Below are 13,839 nucleotides of genomic sequence, written 5' to 3' on the forward strand. Positions count from 1 at the left end.
TGCTGGAGTTTTTAAACTCTGCTACTCCAGAGTTTATGTTGCTCATCCTCTAGTCCTCTTTTAGTGCCACAGGAGGCTGCCCACAGGACACTGTTGGCCGGATATTTCTGGTTGTTTAACAATTCTCAGTCCTGCCGTGACACTGAGGTGTTTAAAACCTCCAGCAGCACTGCTGTTTCTGATCCACTCACTAACACACCTCCACCATGCACTTTAAACATAGTTTGAACTGTTTTTAAACTGATTTAAGTCTGTTTTACATAAAATTGGATATTTCTAAACAATACTCAACTATTTAGAGTTAGTTGAGCATTTGTGGGCACATATACTGTACATATACTATTCAAACTGAGATCTTTGAGTTGAACCAACTTATTATAATAACTGAGTTTAGTCTGTTGCCATTGGCATCTTTTTTTCCATTGGCTTCTGTCACAATCTATTTGCATACTGGGTGTGTCCAACAGTTTCTGACTAACACTCACCATCAGTGTGTAGAGATTCCCTCTGGGCTACCTTAAAGATAAATAAACTTCCCCTTTAGTTATAATAACTTTATGTTTTAATTTATGCTAACTCAAAAAAAAAAAAAATTAACAAACCGGCTGCCTTAAAAAAGTAAACTTAAGTTATCCGGTCTTACAGTATAACAAAAATAAAAAGTTAAAACAACTTTCCTTTTAGTTGTAATAACTTGATGTTTTGAGTTATGCTAACTTAAGTATTTTATTACCCATTACTCAACTTTTTTAAGGCAACCGGTTTCCTTTAATTCTTTAAGTAAATTCAACTGATCCGGGCTTACAGTGTGACTGTGTCGCTTCAGTGCTGAGAATGACCCACCACCCAAATAATACCTGCTGTTGAGGTCCTGTAGGTTCCTGGCCATTAAATCACAGGGTGAATTGAGGATAATAATAAAGTATAAAGAAAAAAATACAACAGTCAGTCTGTAATTATAGAAATGCCACATGCTCCTATTTGCTCAGTGGAGCTGAGAAAACGAGGAATTGCTCACATTTATCTAACTGGACTTTATAAAAACATAAAGTCCACTCTTGCTGCAGGTCTGAGTATGTACATATATGTACAGTATATGCTGACTGAATATTTTGAGGAATAGAAATGAACCCAGTCACAATAATTTACTACTTCAGCGCAGAGAAACTGCTTGTATAGTCTGCTAGAGAGTTTTGGAAAGCAACTGCTCTGTGTTTGACAAAATTATATGCATTTATACCTCTAGCATTTTTTTCATCTTGGCCCCCTTAGTGGCTTTTGATCAAAGCCTATAACACATGTTTCACAAACCTATAAATTATCAGCAGCCGGAAAAAAATAGCTTGTAAGATTGCACTCCTCCCCTGATGTCTTCGCGTTTTCATGTGTTAACCGTCTTAGCATGGCTTAGATCAGGGGTGTCCAAACTACGGCCCGCGGGCCATTTGCGGCCCGTTTCCTTTTTTGGAGCGGCCCGCGAGATATTTTAGAAATAGAATGAAAGTTGACCCGCTGTTAAACAGGTTTTTATAATGTGAGATTCAAAGTTTGAACGTTAGGTGATAGAAACAGGCCAAAGAGTCTAAAAGCGGAGAGAGTGCGCATTTCTAGCGCAGAAAAACAGGGCAAAGAGTCTAAAAGCGGATAGGGTGCGCATTTCTAGCACAGAAAATCGGGGCAAAGAGTCTAAAAGCGGAGAGGGTGGGCATTTCTAGCACAGAAAATCGGGGCAAAGAGTCTAAAAGCGGAGAGAGTGCGCATTTCTAGCGCAGAAATCGGGGCAAAAGAGTCTAAAAGCGGAGAGAGTGCGCATTTCTAGCGCAGAAAAATAGGGCAAAGAGTCTAAAAGTGGAGAGGGTGCGCATTTCTAGCGCAGAAAAATAGGGCAAAGAGTCTAAAAGCGGAGAGAGTGCGCATTTCTAGCGTAGAAATCGGGGCAAAAGAGTCTAAAAGTGGAGAGAGTGCGCATTTCTAGCGCAGAAAAACAGGGCAAAGAGTCTAAAAGTTGCCGTAATAAAGGAGTTTTTTATTAAGAGACATCATGAAATTAAACATCAATCAAACATCAATCAGATCAAATAATCAGGAAAAAAGTATTATTTAAAGTGGTATATTTCATTATTTATTTTATTACGGAGTGGGGCCCGTGACTTTAAATATATTTCTCCTTCTGGCCCCCAACAAAAAAAGGCTTAGATGTTCCTCTAAGATAGTTTTTTAGTTAAGAAGTTAATTATGGGAGTATGACCGAGCTTTTTTATATATATTATTTGGAATAATGTAAAAAAAGAAGTACATTTTTATCTACAAGGCTCAGTATGCTTTCAGCTACTTTCAATTTATTTTTGTATAAATATTTTATACTAAATTACATTATCCTGGGACTTTAGGTCCATATAGGGATGTTGTGGTTGCCATGTTTCCCCATGTTAACTCAACTAGACTATCTAATACTGTGAATTCAAGCGTGTTCTAATGCTGCCGCATGTTTAGCCACCATGTCATTACATTTTAAATCATGTGTTACAACCATATCTTTAATCTAGGGTATTCTAGCATTACATTTATTAAATATAAATCAAATACACGCACTCTGTAGCCTAGGGATCTAAACAGTCATACATTCCTACATCATGTAACATGCATATGTACACCACTTTTACCCATTTGAAACCTCAGGTAGCACAATCAGTTATTTCCTTGTCTGCTGACAATGTTCCAGACACAAGCACTCCAACAATCAAAGAGAATAAATGAAATTGGAAGTGTTCCAGGAAAATCAGCTCAACAATGCACACTGCAACACAATTTCGGTAACACTTTCTATGAACCCTGTATTCATAATGCATTATAAATGCATTTATAATGCATTATGTGGCATGCACAATACTTTATAGTGACTGTAATAAGTCTGTATAATAACTCATAAGTACTTAAAGCTACATTCATAACACATTATAAACTACAAGTATAAGGGTTTATAAAAAAAAGGCTTGTAATGCCTTGTCATATCTATATCTGTTCATAAGGACATTGTACAATGTAGTGTTGTAATGCACTATAACACATATTTGGTATGTTTTGGTATAATGCATTATAATATGCAGCTATGATTTCTCAAATTATGCTTTTATATAAGTGCATAACACATTATAAAGTCTTATATACAGTCATTACTGACTATAATTTAAGTGAATTTTCATATGCTTTTTAAAAATTAAGTACATTTTATTATGCCTCACTATAATGTCTTGACAGTAATGACTGTATATAAGGCTTTATAATATGTTTCGCACTTACATAAAAGTTTAATTTGAGAAACCAAAACTGCATATTATAATGCATTATACCAAAACATACCAAATCTGTGTTACAGTGCATTACAACACTACATTGTATAATATTCTTATGAACAGACAGTATAAAGCATTATAAGCCCTTTCTTTAAAAACTCTTATACTTGTAGTTTATAATGTGTTAGAAATGTCGCTGTAAGTACTTATGAGTTATTATACAGGCTTGTTACAGTCATTATAAGGTATTATGCATGTCATATAATGCATTATAGATGCATTTATAATACATTATGAATACAGGTTTCATAGGAAGTGTTACTGAAATTCCCAATAAACAAAGACAGGATATGTGTGTGATAAACCTAAAAAGCACATCCTTCAATTTTACTGTCTGTTCAACTTAAACTTAAGTAACTGTGGTGCAAAGCATTGGAACATCCATCTATAGGCCCTACATTGGACCCTGCACAAAGTGCATTGCTTTGTTCATTGCTATCTTACAGCTTACCAACAGTCTATTTATACGCCTTGTGCCTGCATCTTTTAAATAGCAAATATACCCAATATACACCAGTGGGTGTGGTAGTCTAGAAATTAGGTGTGTTCAATTTCTGGTGTATCGCTATCTTGGCAACTGAAAACACAGGTACACCAGTGCCTGAATAGAACCTAGACAGACGTCAACCATCAGACATTCATTGCTATCTTGCTATCAATTATTCACGTATCAAGTATGCACACACACCCCACTTGTTATGCACACATGAACACACAACAGTGCACAAACCCATAGCCTTTGCCTTTTGGCAGCTATGCAAACTTTTACATCAATTATAAACAGAATAAAGAAGTGTGAACAAGCAGGTCAGTTTCTCTGCTGATAAGAGTTGGACACATTCAGGTAGCTGCGCCCCTGAAATAGCAATCCGCCAAAGTCAAAGCACACTTGGCTCTTAAAGGGAATGGCAAGTGAAATGTTGATTGGTTTATTGTGTGTCATGCCCAAAACACACCCATAATTAATTATGGGATTTACAGTACATGCCTTTTACGCATGTTGAGCCACACAAGGCGTATTTTTGGTGACTGTAGATTGCTAAAATAGGGACCGCAGTGTTAATTTAACACTAAAATTGTTCATTAATGCTGTCAAATTTGTTATGTAGCTACACAACCCTCTGTCTTCAGCAACACCTACAGTACATACTATCTGTTCAATTCTGTATTGAGCCGCAATTGGTCATTGTGGATGAACAGAATAATAATCTTTTCCAGTCAGAGATCAGCAGGGTAGCTTATGCTGCCCTAGACTCCTGGCCACAGATGGCTGTGTGTTTGAACCTTGAACTCAACCTACTTTGGCATTTGTGCTACTTTGGGAACCCTAGATCTGTGCATTTCTGATATTATTCATTAAATTCTTTCTAATAACATCACTTCTTTAACTTTCAAAATATGGACACAATTTTTTTTTTTACCAGACAAAAATGGTTGCATGCCTAACTTATTTCCTTAGTATGCTTAATCAATGAACTCACCCATCGATTTTGAGTACTGCTTGTGTCTGTGATGCCCATATTATCCTTGTACAGCATTAGCTCACTCCATTCCTGTCAGTGAACGTCACCAAGTAAACATTAACACTCAAAACATAATCAACCATCATGACCAAAAACTAGTAAGTCTGAACATCTACCTGTTTGTCCATTTGTTGGTTTGTTTGTTCACCCATTTGCCTGTCATTTAGTTAACCCATACATGTCTGTTTTCCTGTTTTCTTAAAAGAAAATCTTCATGAGCAGCCATGCAGGAAAAACAGATAATTTGAATAGTCTTACAATTCAAATTATCTGTTTTTCCTGCATGGCTGCTCATCCAGCATTCAGGTAAATCTTAAAGCTTTTCTAAACATTCATAATTCCCCCCACTTTGCTTATTATTTATTTCTGCTTATACTGCATTCTGTACAGTGATCCTGGATTGTGGGAATGTCAAAGTTGTCTTCTTTTTAAAGTACAAAAAAACACAACATTATTGGAGGAGCTGGATAAAATGAACATCCCCTTGTGAAATATATAATAACTAATATAATACTAGCGTACTTGAACGATATGCGCATAATTAAAGTATACTTTTTTTTTTAACTTATATTTACATGTTTACCTGCTAATCTGTGTTTCAGTATATTTTTAAAAAGTATACTTTATTTGGCTGTACTAATTTTGTACTGGTGATGTAGTATATTTTTTATGAAACTGTGCTTTTTATAATAAAAAAACTATACTTTTACTGAATGTGTACTTGAAGCCGATATTTCCGCAATGAAACTGTACTTCAGTGAAATTTACTATCAAAATATTATATATTTTTTTTTGTTTGACTAATTAAAACTGTGATGATGAACATTTATGTATTACAATTATACTTAAAAAGTTTGTTTTAGTTAGTTTAGCGTAGGTAAAATAACTTTAACAGTGATGCTTGCAGCTATTTATATACACTCCTCAAAATACAAATGATATGATATTAAATCTATATTTTAATCACACTTTTAATATGTTTTTAATGTTCAGTTGGACAGCTCACACAAACATATTAAAATTGTATTAAAAAGTGGCGAAAATAACATATGACTAGTACACTTAGTATAAATGTAGTGCAAATTAATGCCAAAACAAACAAGTAGTAATTAAGCACAAATTAGTGGTTCCAAATAACATAACTAAACCCTGCTGTTATGTTACGGGTCAAATTGACCCGTCTTGAAGTTTTAAGTAAAAAAAAAAAAAAAGTAAAAGAAGTAAAAAAAGAAGTATTTTTTCAGTATGAAACTTCTTCTGCTTGCCTTAATTAGTGTAATCAACATACAATATGAAAAAGGTTCATCTCAAATATTTGCTAGCTCCCCCTGCAAAAACAAAAACTAAAACAAAATTACAATGTTATGTAAAACTACTGTTTTATATGTTGGTCTTTCAAAAGTAGTAAAATGCTAAAAAAAAGTTTGAACATGTATTTTTTTTTTAATGAAAAAAGAGTGAATTTTCCTAATTGAACCATTACCTGTTAGAGGTAAGAAACACTATATATTAATTATATTAATAATAATTTGCAGTGGAGTTAGTAATTAAATATTTACACTGCACTAAAAAATGATACGTAAAATTTACTTAAAAAAAGTTTTGCCACTTTCTGCGTTTGCTTTTTTTTTAGTAAATTTAATTTCAGATAATTTAAGTAACTTAAGCTCGGTTTCAATACTTAACACAGAGTATATAAGTGAACTAAACTTCAGTCAATCCTTTTTTTTAGTAAACTTTACTTAATTTCTGCATACAATATTACCTAATTACAATTACTTAATTTATACAATATTACTGAAATTTAAATATCTTTAGTTAAAACACACATTCAAATATTTACATAAACTCAAAGATTTATTTTGTAAACAGACCAAGTCTCACTGTCTCATGTAATACATTATGTGTAGTAAACTAAAAAGAATGTATTACATGCCGTCCGTGTGTTGAGACAGTGTAATATGTGTGTTTTAACAAAAAATATTTAAATTTCAGAAATTTTAATATATTATGTATTGTAAATTATTTAAATAATATTGTATGAATTAAGTAATTGTAATTAGGTAATATTGTATGCAGAAATTAAGTAAAGTTTACTAAAAGAAAGGATTGACTGAAGTTCAGTTCACTTATGTAACATTTAAGTCTTGAAACTTATCTGAGTCTTATCTAAGTCTTATCTAAGTCTTAATTTATCTGAAATTAAATGTACTTAAAAAAAGCAAATGCAGAAAGTTGCAAAACTTTTTTAAAGTAAATTTTACTCATTATTTTTTTCAGTGTGCTTGTTAGGATTTTTTTCAGATATCTTTTGGATAATTAAACATGCGATGGGTCAATATGACCTGGGAACACCACTGCTGGTTCTGACAAATGAACATAATAGGAGGGTTAAGTAAAGACCTATTTTAGCATAATTAAGAATACTTTTTTTCACAAGGGTCTTAATGTACTGTGGCAATCTTGAAAGTACCAACGTGAATCGGAATAAATGCTGCTTGGAATCATTTCTGTGCTAGCTTTCATTTTTGTGTGTTTAAGAAAACACAGCACATGACCCATTTAATAAGCAGGAACCCTGCTTCAGGTGAAGTATCAACTATATCTAATTCAGTGCAGAGCCTTAAACATGGTCCATCATTTGAGCAAAAGCCTCCTTCTGACTTCTGAATCTCCTTCATCATCTTCTGATGGGATGTAGCAGTTGTGCTGTCTCTGGTTAGGCATTGATGACGACACCTTGGATCTGAAGCTGAATTCCAGCTCCTGGATTCACCTCTAGACTCATAAGTAGTACTTTGCTGTTCTCCTCGGGGGTCTGCGGGGGTGCTGTGGAGATTGTGTTTGTTTGTGTGAATTCCTCCGTAGTGCAGCAGACTGTGATCGCTCCCAATGTCCCCCTGCTCTGTTTGTGGCATGACACCCTGCCTCAGGGCTTATCTGAAACAGAAGTAATGAATAAATAAAGACGCTGATGTGATTATTTGTGGGAGGAGAGGAGGAGGAGGAGGAGGAGGAGGAGGAGGAACACTGCATCTGTCTGCTTGTCTGAGAAAGAGCACTGTATGGGAGAGGAAAGCCTGCAGGAGAAGGTTTGGTGGAGAGAGATACTTTAGATAAAAATAATACTGTGAGATCATTCAGATTTTAGGTATTTAAAATGTATTATACTCTTTTTTTTGTGATAATAGCTCATAAATATTCTGGTGTATTGTTCCAGTATCAGTCAGTGCAGAGATCTTTAGGGAAGATCAGAAAACATTAATAAACATCTACTCCAATTGGATTTTAGTTTATATCCAAGTGAAAAATACATAAGCGAATAGCAAAATTAAACAGACTGGATTGGGCTGATGATAGGCTAATAGCCTTAGCAAATCCCAGTGAATCCACAGGTTTGGTACATCCCTAACAGTTTTAACACATTTCATAGATTGGCCAATGAATGGGAGGTTTTACATTTCTACATATTTCTACATATATATCAACCTCATTCAGCAACATCTTCATTACAATTTTCTTCTTCAAATTTGTTTTTGAGAAAATGTGCATAAATACATGTCTTAACAAAAAGTCTACTTCAAGTCTTGTTTTAAAGTAGAGAATTGATGTCAGCTGTCCCAGCTGGCACACAACCGACCTTCAACGCTGAAATGTGGTTGAAATATGACTAAAGTAATGAAACAACGTTGAATCAACATTTAATGTTTAATGGTTGTGCTAAAGTTGAAATTTAACTGTTGAATCAACATAATGTCCTCAAACTTCTGCCTTGTGAATCAACATTTTACATTTCATCACCATATAATTTCTAAAAACGGTTGGATGGAGGAAAGAAAAGTGTTTTACTTCTATGTGCAGTAACTTCTTTTTTAATTTAACATCATGTTCTATTTGTTTTACTGTTTTAGTGTTTTGAGATCAGATGTTGAATCAGATTAGTAGTGGTGGGTAACTTTCGTTATACTCAGCTTTACTACAGTGATGTAAGTTTATTGGTAACACTTTGTTACCATAGGATTTAATTTTTTTTGTGAGCTATGGTTTATTAAAGGTTAAATGTATGATGTTGAAACAACATTGATTCACTTTTTAAAATCAACATTGATTCAACCATAACATATATGTATTCAATGTTGAAATGCCAGCAGGGGTGTTTTTATCCCCAATAGGAAAACATTAGTGCATGTTTGTAACTTTGTGGAAACTAGGAGCGATGCAAGTGGATTTTAAGAAGAAAATTCTTTCTGAAATTCTTCCTAAATTAATTCATTCTTTTATTTGAATGAAAAGAACAAAAGCTTTTCTCAGTATTGTTTTACAGAAAATGACTGATTTCTAAAATCATTCCTTAAACCCCTCTTATAACAAAAGAGCAGTTACTTCATTGTTTTCCATGAACGAACATTTGACCTTCACTCCAATGAATGAACAATTATTTTATCAAACAACAATTCAGTATTAAAGTTCTCCTTTATGTTGATATATTGATTACTACATGACTACACATGTGAGAATATAGTTTTTAAGGAGTTATTACATGGACACTCACAGTGGAGAAAGTATTATCAGAATTTACATGAAAAAAAAAAAACTTATTAGCAGAAAAATAATAGTAATGCATTACAACCAACAACCAACAATATTGTTATTTTAATTATGCAGAATTATATCTGAATGTTTTTTTTAATAACTGCCAGCCACATTTGAGAGATATTATATTGACCAGCGTTTCCTTATTCTGAACATCTCACTCTGATTTCACATGACTTAACTGTGTCTAAGTGAATTAAATGAGATTAATATGATCTTAATTGGTGCCTGATTAGATCTTTGCTCTGGGTATATCACAGTTTTTTTTCTTAGTTTTGATCAAGATATATGACTGTATATCTTCTATATAGCTCAGAAATATGTGCACGTTATAAAAATGATGATTTCTGATAAATAATTCTTTATCATTTTATATCCTCATTGCTGTAAGTGCAGGGTATAAAGGTAATATATTGCTTGTGTCATCCATGCTACTCCTCTACACACTGCTCTAGACACCAGGTGGGAATTTCTTCTTCTTTGGCCTTAAAGGTTTATGTGCACTCATTTACACCTGTTCTGCCCTTCCATGCCACCGGCATGCGGTTCCAGTATATCTACTCACCTCTGATCATTCTATTTAATCAGCTACATCATAAAAGTGCTGTGGTTGGAAGTCACCTACTCTTGGCTCACTGATGATCATATGGTTAAATACAGATCTTACCACTATGCAGGAACAGTATGTAATCAGTAGTGCTTTACTTGACTACCGTATTTTTTACACTATAAGGTGAACCTAAAATCCTTTAATTTCAAAAATCCAAAAATCGTCAGTGTGCCTTATAATCCAGAGCGATTAATGTATGAATTTTACCAGTAAGGTTGTAAGGAGCAGTAAAGCCACTCTGCTGAAGTACAGCGTTATACAGGAGTTTCAGTTTAGTTCTCCAGCACTGGGGCTTAAGTAGCATTAGAATTAGCCACTAACTGCTATTTTTCCATTTGTGGTGAGTATTATTGTTCAACCCTGCTGCTAGCCTTCACGTTATCGTGTTAAAACAAGCTATGTTAGACCAACCACTAGCTACTATTGCCCTGGCTTACCAGAACACTCAGGGTTCCTCAGAGTAGCACCGTCAGGCTAACAGTTAGCCGCTAATGCTAATGCTCCAGTCCTAGTGCTGGAGAAATTTAGCGCTTTACTAAGCCAAATAGACAGTTTTTAGGAGAGAATTCTATTTAGATAAAATCCCATGTCTTGTTTGACTTTAAAAGTAAGTCCTTTTTTGGTACAGTTTTCTTTACTTAGCTTAGCTTTACTTAACTTAGTTAGGTAAAGCAGGTCTCATGTATGAAATGTATGTCTTATGTATGAAAATGTATGATTCGGTGCGCCTTATATAGTGAAAAATACAAAAAATACGGTGAATCATTTTATGCAGTTAAATGGCAGACATAGGCTTATTTTATAGGCTTTTATTACAGACTGAGTCTGTACTAACAACATTCCTCTATGTCTGCTGTTCACTGACATCTATTCTTCACAATATTTTGACATTTTAGTGGAAAACCATGTTTGGTGTTTCTTTCACGGTATACAAGATCTATGCTGTATCTCAAATGCTATCATTTTTTTAAATTCTAATATAAGAACTGAAAAGTATTTTTTTAATGTAAGTATCCATAGTAGAATTTATATTCTTACCTAGAGTGTATAAACCAATGCAAAATGGCACAAATCTTTTAACATTTTTAGTTTTTATTTAATAGTTATCTGTGAGATTTACTGAACCTCAAAGCCTCAAATGCAATATTTCACACACATAGTGTGCTAATGAGGACCAACATGTATCATTTTTTTTTTTTTTTGCACAAACTGCATAAAATGATCAGGATGTGTTATCAAATATCAGTTGTGGAGCACTATAGCAGGTGAACACAGTGTCCTGCAGAATCAGCATCCTTCTGAAAAGCTCTATGACCAGAGATTATAGAGTAAAACGTGAGTAAATATTGGCAACGCATTTGATGGATAGATGGGAACAGCTGAGAGTCTAAGACTACAAGACAAATGCAAAGCTGGCTGATTTTGTTCTGAACAGGTGAGCACTGAGCCTCAGCTAATGTTTACTAACCTTCTAAGCTACAAAACTTATCACAACCTCAAGTAGGGATAGGCATGCTTATTCACATTAATACCCCATGGTTTTCATGCAGCTGGGTTGTTAAAGCTTTGTTGTGTATTTGAGGTAGGTAAAGGCAGACAACTCTCTCCAGTTGTTTTGAAGTTGGACTGCAGTGGACATTTTACATGCTTGCTGATATTTAGTACTGATTGTTCCTTTAATGAAAGCTTGAAACTTTTCCAAACTTTTCAAAAGTTTCCATACAGTATGTAGGAATTATTGGGAATGAGGGTGAACTGGAGAAGGTTTCACAGAGTGGAATTGACATCCTTAATCTAGCTTTCTGCAAAGACACACATCAGCAGGATGTAACTGTCTAGATCCTGACCTTTTTATTTATTTATTTATTTTTAATAGTTTTCTGAGCGATACCAGATCAAAATCACCGAACAGCAGGAGAGTGAAAGTAATGAGGACATTTAATGAAAGCTAGAACGGACCTATTAGCTTGATCCTATTTGCATAATGCCATGCGATGCTTACTAACTTTCCCTCTTTATTAGCATCATTAGCGTTTTTGGGATTGGCATGTTTATGTGTGGTTCCTTCCAAAGAGAGGGTTTTATTTCAGTGTAAAGAGCTGAAAGTGCTGCTAAGAGTAACAGCACTCAGGTTGTTGATGCTAATTTCTCGGAGACGTGCCCTCTTCTCCTTTCCTTCGGCACAGTGGAAGATTAGTAGCTAATGCAGTGGCAATTTTCTCAGTGTAAAGCATCAGTCTTCGCCCCGTCCCTCTGCCGACGCACGACGCTGCTCATTAAGAGTGTTTTTTCATCTGTTTCTCTATGTGTTTACAATTCGTTTGCGGCAGATTTTATGCACGCCTCTGCATACAACTTTCTTTCTTGTAGATTTCTCACTTTGTGACAGTTCTGCTGAACAACTGTCTGAGAGTTGAGCCGAGCTGTTAGTGGGGAAAACAACTGGAACGGTCAAAAATGAGGACCAGTGAGAGTTCTGGGCTTTCATTTAGGAAGCATATTTATGCTTGGCTTGAGTACACTGTTAGCATTCCCCTGCACTCGAGAGCCTTATGAGCCTGTTAAAATTTCGCTGTAAGACTTTCAGTCTGGCTTAAGGAGCGTGGATACGTCTTTCAAATCTTCTCTGTGTTCGATTGCTAGAAATACGTTGCTAGAAAACAGAATGCTCAGAGGAATGACATCCTTGTGCTGGAGTACATTCCCTCGAGCAAATGCCTATGCAAATAGACTAGATTGCAGTGACATCAACATTTGGAGCAGCTTTTTAACTTTCATTAGATTTAAGACATAAATAAATACAGGGTTAGACAATGAAACTGAAACACCTGTCATTTTAGTGTTGGAGGTTTAATGGCTAAATTAAAGCAGCCTGGTGGCCAATCTGCATTAATTGCACATTGCACCAGTAAGAGCGTGAAGAGTGTGAAGATTCAACTAGCAGGGTAAGAGCACAGTCTTGCTCAAAATATTGCAATGCACACAACATTATGAGTGACATACCAGAGTTCAAAAGAGGACAAATTGTTGGTGCACGTCTTGCTGGCACATCTGTGACCAAGACAGCAAGTCTTTGTGATGTATGAGGAGCCACGGTATCCAGGGTAATGTCAGCACACCACCAAGAAGGACGAACCGCATTCAACAGGATTAACTGTGGATGCAAGAGGAAGCTGTCTGAAAGGGATGTTCGGGTGCTAACCTGGATTGTATCCAAAACATATAAAACCACGGCTGCTTAAATCACGGCAGAATTCAATGTGCACCTCAACTCCAGGTGTTTCCGTTTCATTGTCCAACCCCTGTACCGACATGCTAAATAGCAGAATGTAAACTAATCATAAAATATATTAACACAAGGTAGCTTGGGAATTTATATAGTTGTGTAAGTTTTGAGGTGTTATCTTGTGAGCGATGTTGAACACTAGCAAGTAAGCAGATGGGACGGTAATGTGAATTATCAAGGTGTTAGAGTTGGAGCGAGGCCGGATAGTGGGTGCCAGATGGATGGGATATTATAAGTTCAGAGGCAGGCATTTAACATTTCTTGATTGATCTACATTGTCACATCTGTACTGGGAATATATCATAGAAGGCCTTACCTCCCACAGTAGACAGTGCAGTGGGTCATAACGATTGTGACCGGCTACATCAGGCTAGAATTATACATTACAATAGACAAGTGATTCTGACAGAAACTTATATTCCTAGGTCAGTGCAGTGGGACATGACAAAAGTCATGGCACATCATATTGGTTCC

The sequence above is a fragment of the Astyanax mexicanus genome, chromosome 11, assembly GCF_023375975.1.
Source record: "Astyanax mexicanus isolate ESR-SI-001 chromosome 11, AstMex3_surface, whole genome shotgun sequence".
Classification (NCBI taxonomy): domain Eukaryota; kingdom Metazoa; phylum Chordata; class Actinopteri; order Characiformes; family Acestrorhamphidae; genus Astyanax; species Astyanax mexicanus.